At 26.9% G+C, this 12,455-nt stretch overlaps 1 non-coding gene across 1 annotated transcript; it reads left to right on the plus strand.

Annotated features, from left to right (window-relative positions):
* Positions 1-1,762: 1,762 nt before the first annotated feature.
* On the plus strand, positions 1,763-1,956 carry LOC144889933 (U2 spliceosomal RNA). Its single transcript, XR_013622150.1, has one exon. It is a non-coding gene; the product is annotated as a U2 spliceosomal RNA (small nuclear RNA).
* Positions 1,957-12,455: the final 10,499 nt, after the last annotated feature.

Here is a 12,455-nt window from a genome sequence, read left to right on the forward strand (position 1 = left end):
AACGATTTACTAATTGAAAGGATTTCCTAAATGAAAGGTCATTTATTGCAAATGAAAGATCTAAATTTTCTAATAATATGTAATGGTGTAATGATGTAAAGGTCTAACAAGGTGTAAAGGTCAAAAAGGTGTGGTCTAAAAATGTGTACGGTAATGATCTAAATTATCTAAAAAGGTGTAAATTGTCTGAAGGGCAAAGGTCTGAAGGAGGTATAAATGTGTAAAGGTCTGAAAAAGATGTTAATCTGTAAAGGTCTGAAAAAGGTGTAAATGGCTGAAAAGGTGTATGGATCTGAAAAGAGGTAAATGTGTAAGGTCTGAAAAGGGTGTAAATGGCTGAAAAGGTGTACGAATCTGAAAAGAGGTAAATGTGTAAAGGTCTGAAAAGGGTGTAAATGTCTGAAAAGGTGTGTGGGTCTGAAAAGGTGTATGGGTCTGAAAAAGGTGCAAAGGTCTGAAAAGGTGTATGGGTCTGAAATGGTGTGAATGTGTGAAGGTCTGAAAAGGGTGTAAAGGTCTAAAGAGGTCTGAGGGGTCTTAAAAGGGGTCTTAGAAAGGGTGTAAGGGGTCTGAATCGGTCTAGAGAGGAAAAGGGTAAGTTCCAATCGTACAATTAATAGACGTACTCATGTCAAACAGTATGTAATTAATAGACATACTTACTGTAAAGTAGATGGCGACTTAACCAGACATCAGCTGTTCAATACCACGTGATTCAGTGACTTTGGTGGATTAATCGATGCTTATACACCGCTTTCTCTTTCAGAATTTCTGATTGGCAGAACGCGCCTGTGTTCGCATGAAACCACGTGGTTTTATCCCAGTAAAATGATAATAAACTCCCATCCAGATTAGGATTCCCCCAATGTGCTATTGACAATGTGTAAACAACCCGGTTTCTGATGTCCAATTCCATTGGAATGTCGATCCAGAGACGAGAATGCCGCGTTTTTACACCTGGCGCGGCTCTGACTTCCCGAGGAAATCACGTGATGTTACAGCTCTCGCTCCCTCTTCCTGTTGTTCTTCATCCACTAAATCCTATATTTCTCCTAACATAAACAACATGAATATATCACATCGGAATTGTTTAATAGCAGAATATGGACGGAGGCTCGGAGCTGCAATGGAGGCGCCGAACGGGAGGACATTTCGAGGGAATTTGGATTTTCCCTGAATCGGCGCCGCTGAATAATAAAGGTGATCCTCATGGAAAAGGATTTTTGAATTATTTTTTAGTTATCGCTTCTCGGCCTTTTGGCTCAGATCAAGTGGAGCTCAAAGTGACCTTGCCTGGTTATCTGTGTGCCAATTGTTGCCATGTAGGGCTGTGCAAGCAGTAAGAGGTCATGTCTCCACCAATAAATGCCCATATATTGGATGTCATGAATCGGAGTCGGTTCGGCATTTTTGGTGGGATTGTGTTTTTGCTTCCTTAGTTTGGAATGAGGTTTTGTGTAAGTTTTTGTGCAAGTTAAAGGTTAAGTTTACTTTAAGTTGGGAAATTATTTTGTACGGTCCGTTTGGCAATCAATGTAAACCGAAACAAATCGTGTTCTGGAGAATACTGAATTGTTTGAAAATGGCCTTGTGGAAGGCGAGAGTCTCAGCATGTTATGGAATGCATAATTTTTCTATGAATTATGTTCTTGCCTTGTTTAAGAGAGAGATGTTTCTTTATGTGGATTTACGGAATATGTTGTAATTGTTGTGGAAGATCTTCAATTGAGCAATTGTGACTTGATTTGATGGTTGACACTTGTTTGCTGGTTTTAATTTTAATAAAAAATCGTCGTAGTATCTGTTCTTATTAGTTTAATAGCTGATATGTCCTGCAATGCGGGACTCGTCTATTAAATGGATTTTTGGTATCGGGAGTTGGATTTTAGGGGCTTGCTCCGTCCGCTCCACGTATCGACCCGGTATTGCAGTACCTCCGGGAATGGTGCACCCCCTTGGGGAAAATTGAAACAAAGAAAAGATACTGATGAAATGGAAAGTGTTTGTTGAAGTCTTTGTTTGTAATTAGCCTGCCCACAAGGAGCGAAAACTCAGTTAAGCATTCAGGTGCGTATGCAATACATGTCTGCATTTTAAAAATCATTTTCTCTGCAACTGTTGGCCCGATTGGCGCGAAATGTTACCATCGGAGTAACTCAGCTTGTATAATAAAAAAATGAAAAATATTTTTATTACGTCACAGGTCACGTGGTACAGGTGCCATCTTTGAAAAATCGAAAAAAGCTACATCTGTATCTCTGAAACCGCTCCATGGAATACATGGCTCATTGTCAAGTACTCTACGAGGGGAATAAGATATGTTAAGGATGATGCTATCGTTACCTTAATTATGACGTCATTTAAATGAAAGGTTTTATTAGATGAAACGATTTACGAAATGAAAGGATTTACTAAATGAAAGGATTTACTAAATGAAAGGTTTTACTAAATGAAGCGATTTACAAAATGAAAGGTTTTACTAAATGAAACGATTTACTAAATGAAAGGTTTTACTAAATGAAACGATTTACTGAATGAAAGGATTTACTAAATGAAAGGATTTACTAAATGAAAGGTTTCACTAAATGAAAGGATTTACTAAATGAAAGGATTTACTAAATGAAATGATTTTCTAAATGAAAGGTTTTACTAAATGAAAGGATTTACTAAATGAAAGGATTTACTAAATGAAAGGTTTTACTAAATGAAACAATTTACGAAATGAAAGGTTTTACTAAATGAAACGATTTACTAAATGAAAGGATTTACTAAATGAAAGGATTTACTAAATGAAAGGATTTACTGGATGAAACGATTTACTAAATGAAAGAATTTACTAAATGAAAAGATTTACTAAATGAAACGATAAACTAAATGAAACGATTTACTAAATGAAAGGATTTAATAAATGAAAGGATTTACTAAATGAAAGGATTTACTAAATGAAAGGATTTACTAAATGAAAGGATTTACTAAATGAAAGGTTTTACTAAATGAAACGATTTACTAAATCAAAGGATTTACTAAATGAAACGATTTACTAAATTAAAGGATTTACTAAATGAAAGGTTTTACTAAATGAAAGGATTTACTAAATGAAATGATTTTCTAAATGAAAGGTTTTACGAAATGAAAGGATTTACTAAATGGCAGGATTTACTAAATGAAAGGATTTACTAAATGAAAGGATTTACTAAATGAAAGGATTTACTAAATGAAAGGATTGACTAAATTAAAGGTTTTACTAAATGAAACGATTTACTAAATTAAAGGATTTACTAAATGAAACGATTTACTAAATGAAAGGTTTTACTAAATGAAACAATTTACTAAATGAAAGGTTTTACTAAATGAAACGATTTACTAAATGAAAGGATTTACTAAATGAAAGGATTTACTAGATGAAACGATTTACTAAATGAAAGAATTTACTAAATGAAAGGATTTAATAAATGAAAGAATTTACTAAATGAAAGGATTTACTAAATGAAAGGATTTACTAAATGAAAGGATTTACTAAATGAAAGGATTTACCAAATTAAAGGTTTTACGAAATGAAACGATTTACTAAATTAAAATATTTACTAAATGAAACGATTTACTCAATGAAAGGATTTACTAAATGAAACGATTTACGAAATCAAAAGATTTTCTAAATGAAAGGATTTACTAAATGAAAGGATTTACGAGATGAAACGATTTACTAAATGAAAGAATTTACTAAATGAAAGGATTTACTAAATGAAAGGATTTACTAAATGAAAGGATTTACTAAATGAAAGGTTTTACTAAATGAAACGATTTACTAAATTAAAGGATTTACTAAATGAAACGATTTACTAAATTAAAGGATTTACTAAATGAAAGGTTTTACTAAATGAAAGGATTTACTAAATGAAAGGATTTACTAAATGAAATGATTTTCTAAATGAAAGGTTTTACGAAATGAAAGGATTTACTAAATGGCAGGATTTACTAAATGAAAGGATTTACTAAATGAAAGGATTTACTAAATGAAAGGATTTACTAAATGAAAGGATTGACTAAATTAAAGGTTTTACTAAATGAAACGATTTACTAAATTAAAGGATTTACTAAATGAAACGATTTACTAAATGAAACGATTTACTAAATTAAAGGATTTACTAAATGAAAGGTTTTACTAAATGAAACGATTTACTAAATGAAAGGATTTACTAAATGAAAGGATTTACTAGATGAAACGATTTACTAAATGAAAGAATTTACTAAATGAAAGGATTTAATAAATGAAAGAATTTACTAAATGAAAGGATTTACTAAATGAAAGGATTTACTAAATGAAAGGATTTACCAAATTAAAGGTTTTACGAAATGAAACGATTTACTAAATTAAAATATTTACTAAATGAAACGATTTACTCAATGAAAGGATTTACTAAATGAAACGATTTACTAAATCAAAAGATTTTCTAAATGAAAGCATTTACTAAATGAAAGGATTTACGAGATGAAACGATTTACTAAATGAAAGAATTTACTAAATGAAAAGACTTACGAAATGAAACGATTTACTAAATGAAAGGATTTACTAAATGAAAGGATTTAATAAATGAAAGAATTTACTAAATGAAAATATTTACTAAATGAAACGATTTACTAAATGAAAGGATTTACTAAATGAAAAGATTTACTAAATGAAAGGATTTACTAAATGAAAGGATTTACTAAATGAAAGGTTTTACTAAATGAAAGGATTTACTAAATGAAATGATTTTCCAAATGAAAGGATTTACTAAATGAAAGGATTTACTAAATGGCAGGATTTACTAAATGAAAGGATTTACTAAATGAAAGGATTTACTAAATGAAAGGTTTTACTCAATGAAACGATTTACTAAATGAAAGGTTTTACTAAATGAAACGATTTACTAAATGAAAGGATTTACTAAATGAAAGGATTTACTAAATGAAAGGTTTTACTAAATGAAAGGATTTACTAAATGAAATGATTTTCCAAATGAAAGGATTTACTAAATGGCAGGATTTACTAAATGAAAGGATTTACTAAATGAAAGGATTTACTAAATGAAAGGTTTTACTCAATGAAACGATTTACTAAATGAAAGGTTTTACTAAATGAAACGATTTACTAAATGAAAGGATTTACTAAATGAAAGGGTTTAATAAATGAAAGAATTTACTTCATGAAAAGATTTACTAAATGAAACGATTTACGAAATGAAAGGATTTACTGAATGAAAAGATTTACTAAATGAAAGGTTTTACTAAATGAAACGATTTACTAAATGAAAGGTTTTACGAAATGAAAGGATTTAATAAATGAAAGAATTTGCGAAATGAAAGAATTTACTAAATGAAAGGTTTTACTCAATGAAACGATTAACTAAATGAAAGGTTTTACTAAACGAAACGATTTACTAAATGAAAGGATTTACTAAATGAAAGGGTTTAATAAATGAAAGAATTCACTTCATGAAAAGATTTACTAAATGAAACGATTTACGAAATGAAAGGATTTACTGAATGAAAAGATTTACTAAATGAAACGATTTACTAAATGAAAGGATTTACTAAATGAAAGGATTTACTAAATGGAAGGATTTACTAAATGAAAGGATTTACTAAATGAAAGGATTTACTAGATGAAACGATTTACTAAATGAAAGGATTTACTAAATGAAATGCTTTTCTAAATGAAAGGATTTACTAAATTAAAGGTTTTACTAAATGAAACGATTTACTAAATTAAAAGATTTACTAAATTAAATGATTTACTAAATGAAATGATTTACTAAATGAAAGGATTTACTAAATGAAAGGTTTTACTAAATGAAAGGATTTACTAAATGAAAGGATTTACTAAATGAAAGGATTTACTAAATGAAATGATTTTCTAAATGAAAGGATTTACTAAATGAAAGGATTTACTAAATGAAAGGATTTACTAAATTTAAGGTTTTACTAAATGAAACGATTTACTAAATGAAAGGATTTACTAAATGAAAGGTTTTACTAAATGGAACAATTTACTAAATGAAAGGTTTTACTAAATGAAACGATTTACTAAATGAAAGGATTTACTAAATGAAAGGATTTACGAGATGAAACGATTGACTAAATGAAATAATTTACTAAATGGAAATATTTACTAAATGAAACGATAAACTAAATGAAAGGATTTACTAAATTAAAGGATTTAATAAATGAAAGAATTTACTAAATGAAAGGCTTTACTGAATGAAAGGATTTACTAAATTAAAGGTTTTACTAAATGAAACGATTTACTAAATTAAAAGATTTACTAAATTAAATGATTTACTAAATGAAACGATTTACTAAATGAAAGGATTTACTAAATGAAAGGTTTTACTAAATGAAAGGATTTACTAAATGAAAGGATTTACTAAATGAAAGGATTTACCAAATGAAATGATTTTCTAAATGAAAGGATTTACTAAATGAAAGGTTTTACTAAATGAAACAATTTACTAAATGAAAGGTTTTACTAAATGAAAGGTTTTACTAAATGAAGCGATTTACAAAATGAAAGGTTTTACTAAATGAAACGATTTACTAAATGAAAGGTTTTACTAAATGAAACGATTTACTGAATGAAAGGATTTACTAAATGAAAGGATTTACTAAATGAAAGGTTTTACTCAATGAAAGGATTTACTAAATGAAAGGATTTACTAAATGAAAGGATTTACTAAATGAAATGATTTTCTAAATGAAAGGTTTTACTAAATGGCAGGATTTACTAAATGAAAGGATTTACTAAATGAAAGGTTTTACTAAATGAAACAATTTACGAAATGAAAGGTTTTACTAAATGAAACGATTTACTAAATGAAAGGATTTACTAAATGAAAGGATTTACTAAATGAAAGGATTTACTGGATGAAACGATTTACTAAATGAAAGAATTTACTAAATGAAAAGATTTACTAAATGAAACGATAAACTAAATGAAACGATTTACTAAATGAAAGGATTTAATAAATGAAAGAATTTACGAAATGAAAAGATTTACTAAATGAAAGGATTTACGAAATGAAAGGATTTACTAAATGAAAGGATTTACTAAATGAAAGGATTTACTAAATGAAAGGATTTACTAAATGAAAGGTTTTACTAAATGAAACGATTTACTAAATTAAAGGATTTACTAAATGAAACGATTTACTAAATTAAAGGATTTACTAAATGAAAGGTTTTACTAAATGAAAGGATTTACTAAATGAAATGATTTTCTAAATGAAAGGTTTTACGAAATGAAAGGATTTACTAAATGGCAGGATTTACTAAATGAAAGGATTTACTAAATGAAAGGATTTACTAAATGAAAGGATTTACTAAATGAAAGGATTGACTAAATTAAAGGTTTTACTAAATGAAACGATTTACTAAATTAAAGGATTTACTAAATGAAACGATTTACTAAATGAAAGGTTTTACTAAATGAAACAATTTACTAAATGAAAGGTTTTACTAAATGAAACGATTTACTAAATGAAAGGATTTACGAAATGAAAGGATTTACTAGATGAAACGATTTACTAAATGAAAGAATTTACTAAATGAAAGGATTTAATAAATGAAAGAATTTACTAAATGAAAGGATTTACTAAATGAAAGGATTTACTAAATGAAAGGATTTACTAAATGAAAGGATTTACCAAATTAAAGGTTTTACGAAATGAAACGATTTACTAAATTAAAATATTTACTAAATGAAACGATTTACTCAATGAAAGGATTTACTAAATGAAACGATTTACTAAATCAAAAGATTTTCTAAATGAAAGGATTTACTAAATGAAAGGATTTACGAGATGAAACGATTTACTAAATGAAAGAATTTACTAAATGAAAGGATTTACTAAATGAAAGGATTTACTAAATGAAAGGATTTACTAAATGAAAGGTTTTACTAAATGAAACGATTTACTAAATTAAAGGATTTACTAAATGAAACGATTTACTAAATTAAAGGATTTACTAAATGAAAGGTTTTACTAAATGAAAGGATTTACTAAATGAAAGGATTTACTAAATGAAATGATTTTCTAAATGAAAGGTTTTACGAAATGAAAGGATTTACTAAATGGCAGGATTTACTAAATGAAAGGATTTACTAAATGAAAGGATTTACTAAATGAAAGGATTTACTAAATGAAAGGATTGACTAAATTAAAGGTTTTACTAAATGAAACGATTTACTAAATTAAAGGATTTACTAAATGAAACGATTTACTAAATGAAAGGTTTTACTAAATGAAACAATTTACTAAATGAAAGGTTTTACTAAATGAAACGATTTACTAAATGAAAGGATTTACTAAATGAAAGGATTTACGAGATGAAACGATTTACTAAATGAAAGAATTTACTAAATGAAAGGATTTAATAAATGAAAGAATTTACTAAATGAAAGGATTTACTAAATGAAAGGATTTACTAAATGAAAGGATTTACTAAATGAAAGGATTTACCAAATTAAAGGTTTTACGAAATGAAACGATTTACTAAATTAAAATATTTACTAAATGAAACGATTTACTCAATGAAAGGATTTACTAAATGAAACGATTTACTAAATCAAAAGATTTTCTAAATGAAAGCATTTACTAAATGAAAGGATTTACGAGATGAAACGATTTACTAAATGAAAGAATTTACTAAATGAAAAGATTTACGAAATGAAACGATTTACTAAATGAAAGGATTTACTAAATGAAAGGATTTAATAAATGAAAGAATTTACTAAATGAAAAGATTTACTAAATGAAACGATTTACTAAATGAAAGGATTTACTAAATGAAAAGATTTACTAAATGAAAGGATTTACTAAATGAAAGGATTTACTAAATGAAAGGTTTTACTAAATGAAAGGATTTACTAAATGAAATGATTTTCCAAATGAAAGGATTTACTAAATGAAAGGATTTACTAAATGGCAGGATTTACTAAATGAAAGGATTTACTAAATGAAAGGATTTACTAAATGAAAGGTTTTACTCAATGAAACGATTTACTAAATGAAAGGTTTTACTAAATGAAACGATTTACTAAATGAAAGGATTTACTAAATGAAAGGGTTTAATAAATGAAAGAATTTACTTCATGAAAAGATTTACTAAATGAAACGATTTACGAAATGAAAGGATTTACTGAATGAAAAGATTTACTAAATGAAAGGTTTTACTAAATGAAACGATTTACTAAATGAAAGGTTTTACGAAATGAAAGGATTTAATAAATGAAAGAATTTACGAAATGAAAGAATTTACTAAATGAAAGGTTTTACTCAATGAAACGATTAACTAAATGAAAGGTTTTACTAAATGAAACGATTTACTAAATGAAAGGATTTACTAAATGAAAGGGTTTAATAAATGAAAGAATTCCCTTCATGAAAAGATTTACTAAATGAAACGATTTACGAAATGAAAGGATTTACTGAATGAAAAGATTTACTAAATGAAACGATTTACTAAATGAAAGGATTTACTAAATGAAAGGATTTACTAAATGGAAGGATTTACTAAATGAAAGGATTTACTAAATGAAAGGATTTACTAGATGAAACGATTTACTAAATGAAAGGATTTACTAAATGAAATGCTTTTCTAAATGAAAGGATTTACTAAATTAAAGGTTTTACTAAATGAAACGATTTACGAAATTAAAAGATTTACTAAATTAAATGATTTACTAAATGAAATGATTTACTAAATGAAAGGATTTACTAAATGAAAGGTTTTACTAAATGAAAGGATTTACTAAATGAAAGGATTTACTAAATGAAAGGATTTACTAAATGAAATGATTTTCTAAATGAAAGGATTTACTAAATGAAAGGATTTACTAAATGAAAGGATTTACTAAATTTAAGGTTTTACTAAATGAAACGATTTACTAAATGAAAGGATTTACTAAATGAAAGGTTTTACTAAATGAAACAATTTACTAAATGAAAGGTTTTACTAAATGAAACGATTTACTAAATGAAAGGATTTACTAAATGAAAGGATTTACGAGATGAAACGATTGACTAAATGAAATAATTTACTAAATGGAAATATTTACTAAATGAAACGATAAACTAAATGAAAGGATTTACTAAATTAAAGGATTTAATAAATGAAAGAATTTACTAAATGAAAGGATTTACTGAATGAAAGGATTTACTAAATTAAAGGTTTTACTAAATGAAACGATTTACTAAATTAAAAGATTTACTAAATTAAATGATTTACTAAATGAAACGATTTACTAAATGAAAGGATTTACTAAATGAAAGGTTTTACTAAATGAAAGGATTTACTAAATGAAAGGATTTACTAAATGAAAGGATTTACTAAATGAAATGATTTTCTAAATGAAAGGATTTACTAAATGAAAGGTTTTACTAAATGAAACAATTTACTAAATGAAAGGTTTTACTAAATGAAACGATTTACAAAATGAAAGGATTTACTAAATGAAATGATTTTCTAAATGAAAGGTTTTACTAAATGAAAGGATTTACTAAATGGCAGGATTTACTAAATGAAAGGATTTACTAAATGAAAGGCTTTACTAAATGAAAGGTTTTACTAAATGAAACGATTTACTAAATGAAAGGATTTACTAAATGAAATGATTTTCTAAATGAAAGGTTTTATTAAATGAAAGGATTTACTAAATGGCAGGATTTACTAAATGAAAGGATTTACTAAATGAAAGGATTTACTAAATGAAAGGATTTACTAAATGAAATGATTTTCTAAATGAAAGGATTTACTAAATGAAAGAATTTACTTAATGAAAAGATTTACTAAATGAAACGATTTACGAAATGAAAGGATTTACTGAATGAAAAGATTTACTAAATGAAACGATTTACTAAATGAAAGGATTTACTAAATGAAAGGATTTACTAAATGAAAGGATTTACTCAATGAAATGATTTTCTAAATGAAAGGATTTACTAAATGAAAGGTTTTACTAAATGAAAGGATTTACTGAATGAAAGGATTTACTAAATGAAAGGATTTACTAACTTAAAGGTTTTACTAAATGAAACGATTTACGAAATGAAAGGATTTACTAAATGAAAGGATTTACGAAATGAAAGGTTTTACTAAATGAAACGATTTACTAAATGAAAGGATTTACTAAATGAAACGATTTACTAAATCAAAAGATTTTCTAAATGAAAGGATTTACTAAATGAAAGGATTTACGAGATGAAACGATTTACTAAATGAAAGAATTTACTAAATGAAAAGATTTACGAAATGAAACGATTTACTAAATGAAAGGATTTACTAAATGAAAGGATTTAATAAATGAAAGAATTTACTAAATGAAAAGATTTACTAAATGAAACGATTTACTAAATGAAAGGATTTACTAAATGAAAAGATTTACTAAATGAAACGATTTACTAAATGAAAGGATTTACTAAATGAAAGGTTTTACTAAATGAAAGGATTTACTAAATGAAATGATTTTCCAAATGAAAGGATTTACTAAATGAAAGGATTTACTAAATGGCAGGATTTACTAAATGAAAGGATTTACTAAATGAAAGGATTTACTAAATGAAAGGTTTTACTCAATGAAACGATTTACTAAATGAAAGGTTTTACTAAATGAAACGATTTACTCAATGAAAGGATTTACTAAATGAAAGGGTTTAATAAATGAAAGAATTTACTTCATGAAAAGATTTACTAAATGAAACGATTTACGAAATGAAAGGATTTACTGAATGAAAAGATTTACTAAATGAAAGGTTTTACTAAATGAAACGATTTACTAAATGAAACGATTTACGAAATGAAAGGATTTACTAAATGAAACGATTTACTAAATAAAAGAATTTACTAAATGAAACGATTTACTAAATGAAACGATTTACTAAATGAAACGATTTACTAATTGAAAGGATTTCCTAAATGAAAGGTCATTTATTGCAAATGAAAGATCTAAATTTTCTAATAATATGTAATGGTGTAATGATGTAAAGGTCTAACAAGGTGTAAAGGTCAAAAAGGTGTGGTCTAAAAATGTGTACGGTAATGATCTAAATTATCTAAAAAGGTGTAAATTGTCTGAAGGGCAAAGGTCTGAAGGAGGTATAAATGTGTAAAGGTCTGAAAAAGATGTTAATCTGTAAAGGTCTGAAAAAGGTGTAAATGGCTGAAAAGGTGTATGGATCTGAAAAGAGGTAAATGTGTAAGGTCTGAAAAGGGTGTAAATGGCTGAAAAGGTGTACGAATCTGAAAAGAGGTAAATGTGTAAAGGTCTGAAAAGGGTGTAAATGTCTGAAAAGGTGTGTGGGTCTGAAAAGGTGTATGGGTCTGAAAAAGGTGCAAAGGTCTGAAAAGGTGTATGGGTCTGAAATGGTGTGAATGTGTGAAGGTCTGAAAAGGGTGTAAAGGTCTAAAGAGGTCTGAGG

Source organism: Myxine glutinosa, chromosome 1 (assembly GCF_964187855.1).
Source record: "Myxine glutinosa chromosome 1, kmMyxGlut1.1, whole genome shotgun sequence".
NCBI lineage: Eukaryota > Metazoa > Chordata > Myxini > Myxiniformes > Myxinidae > Myxine > Myxine glutinosa.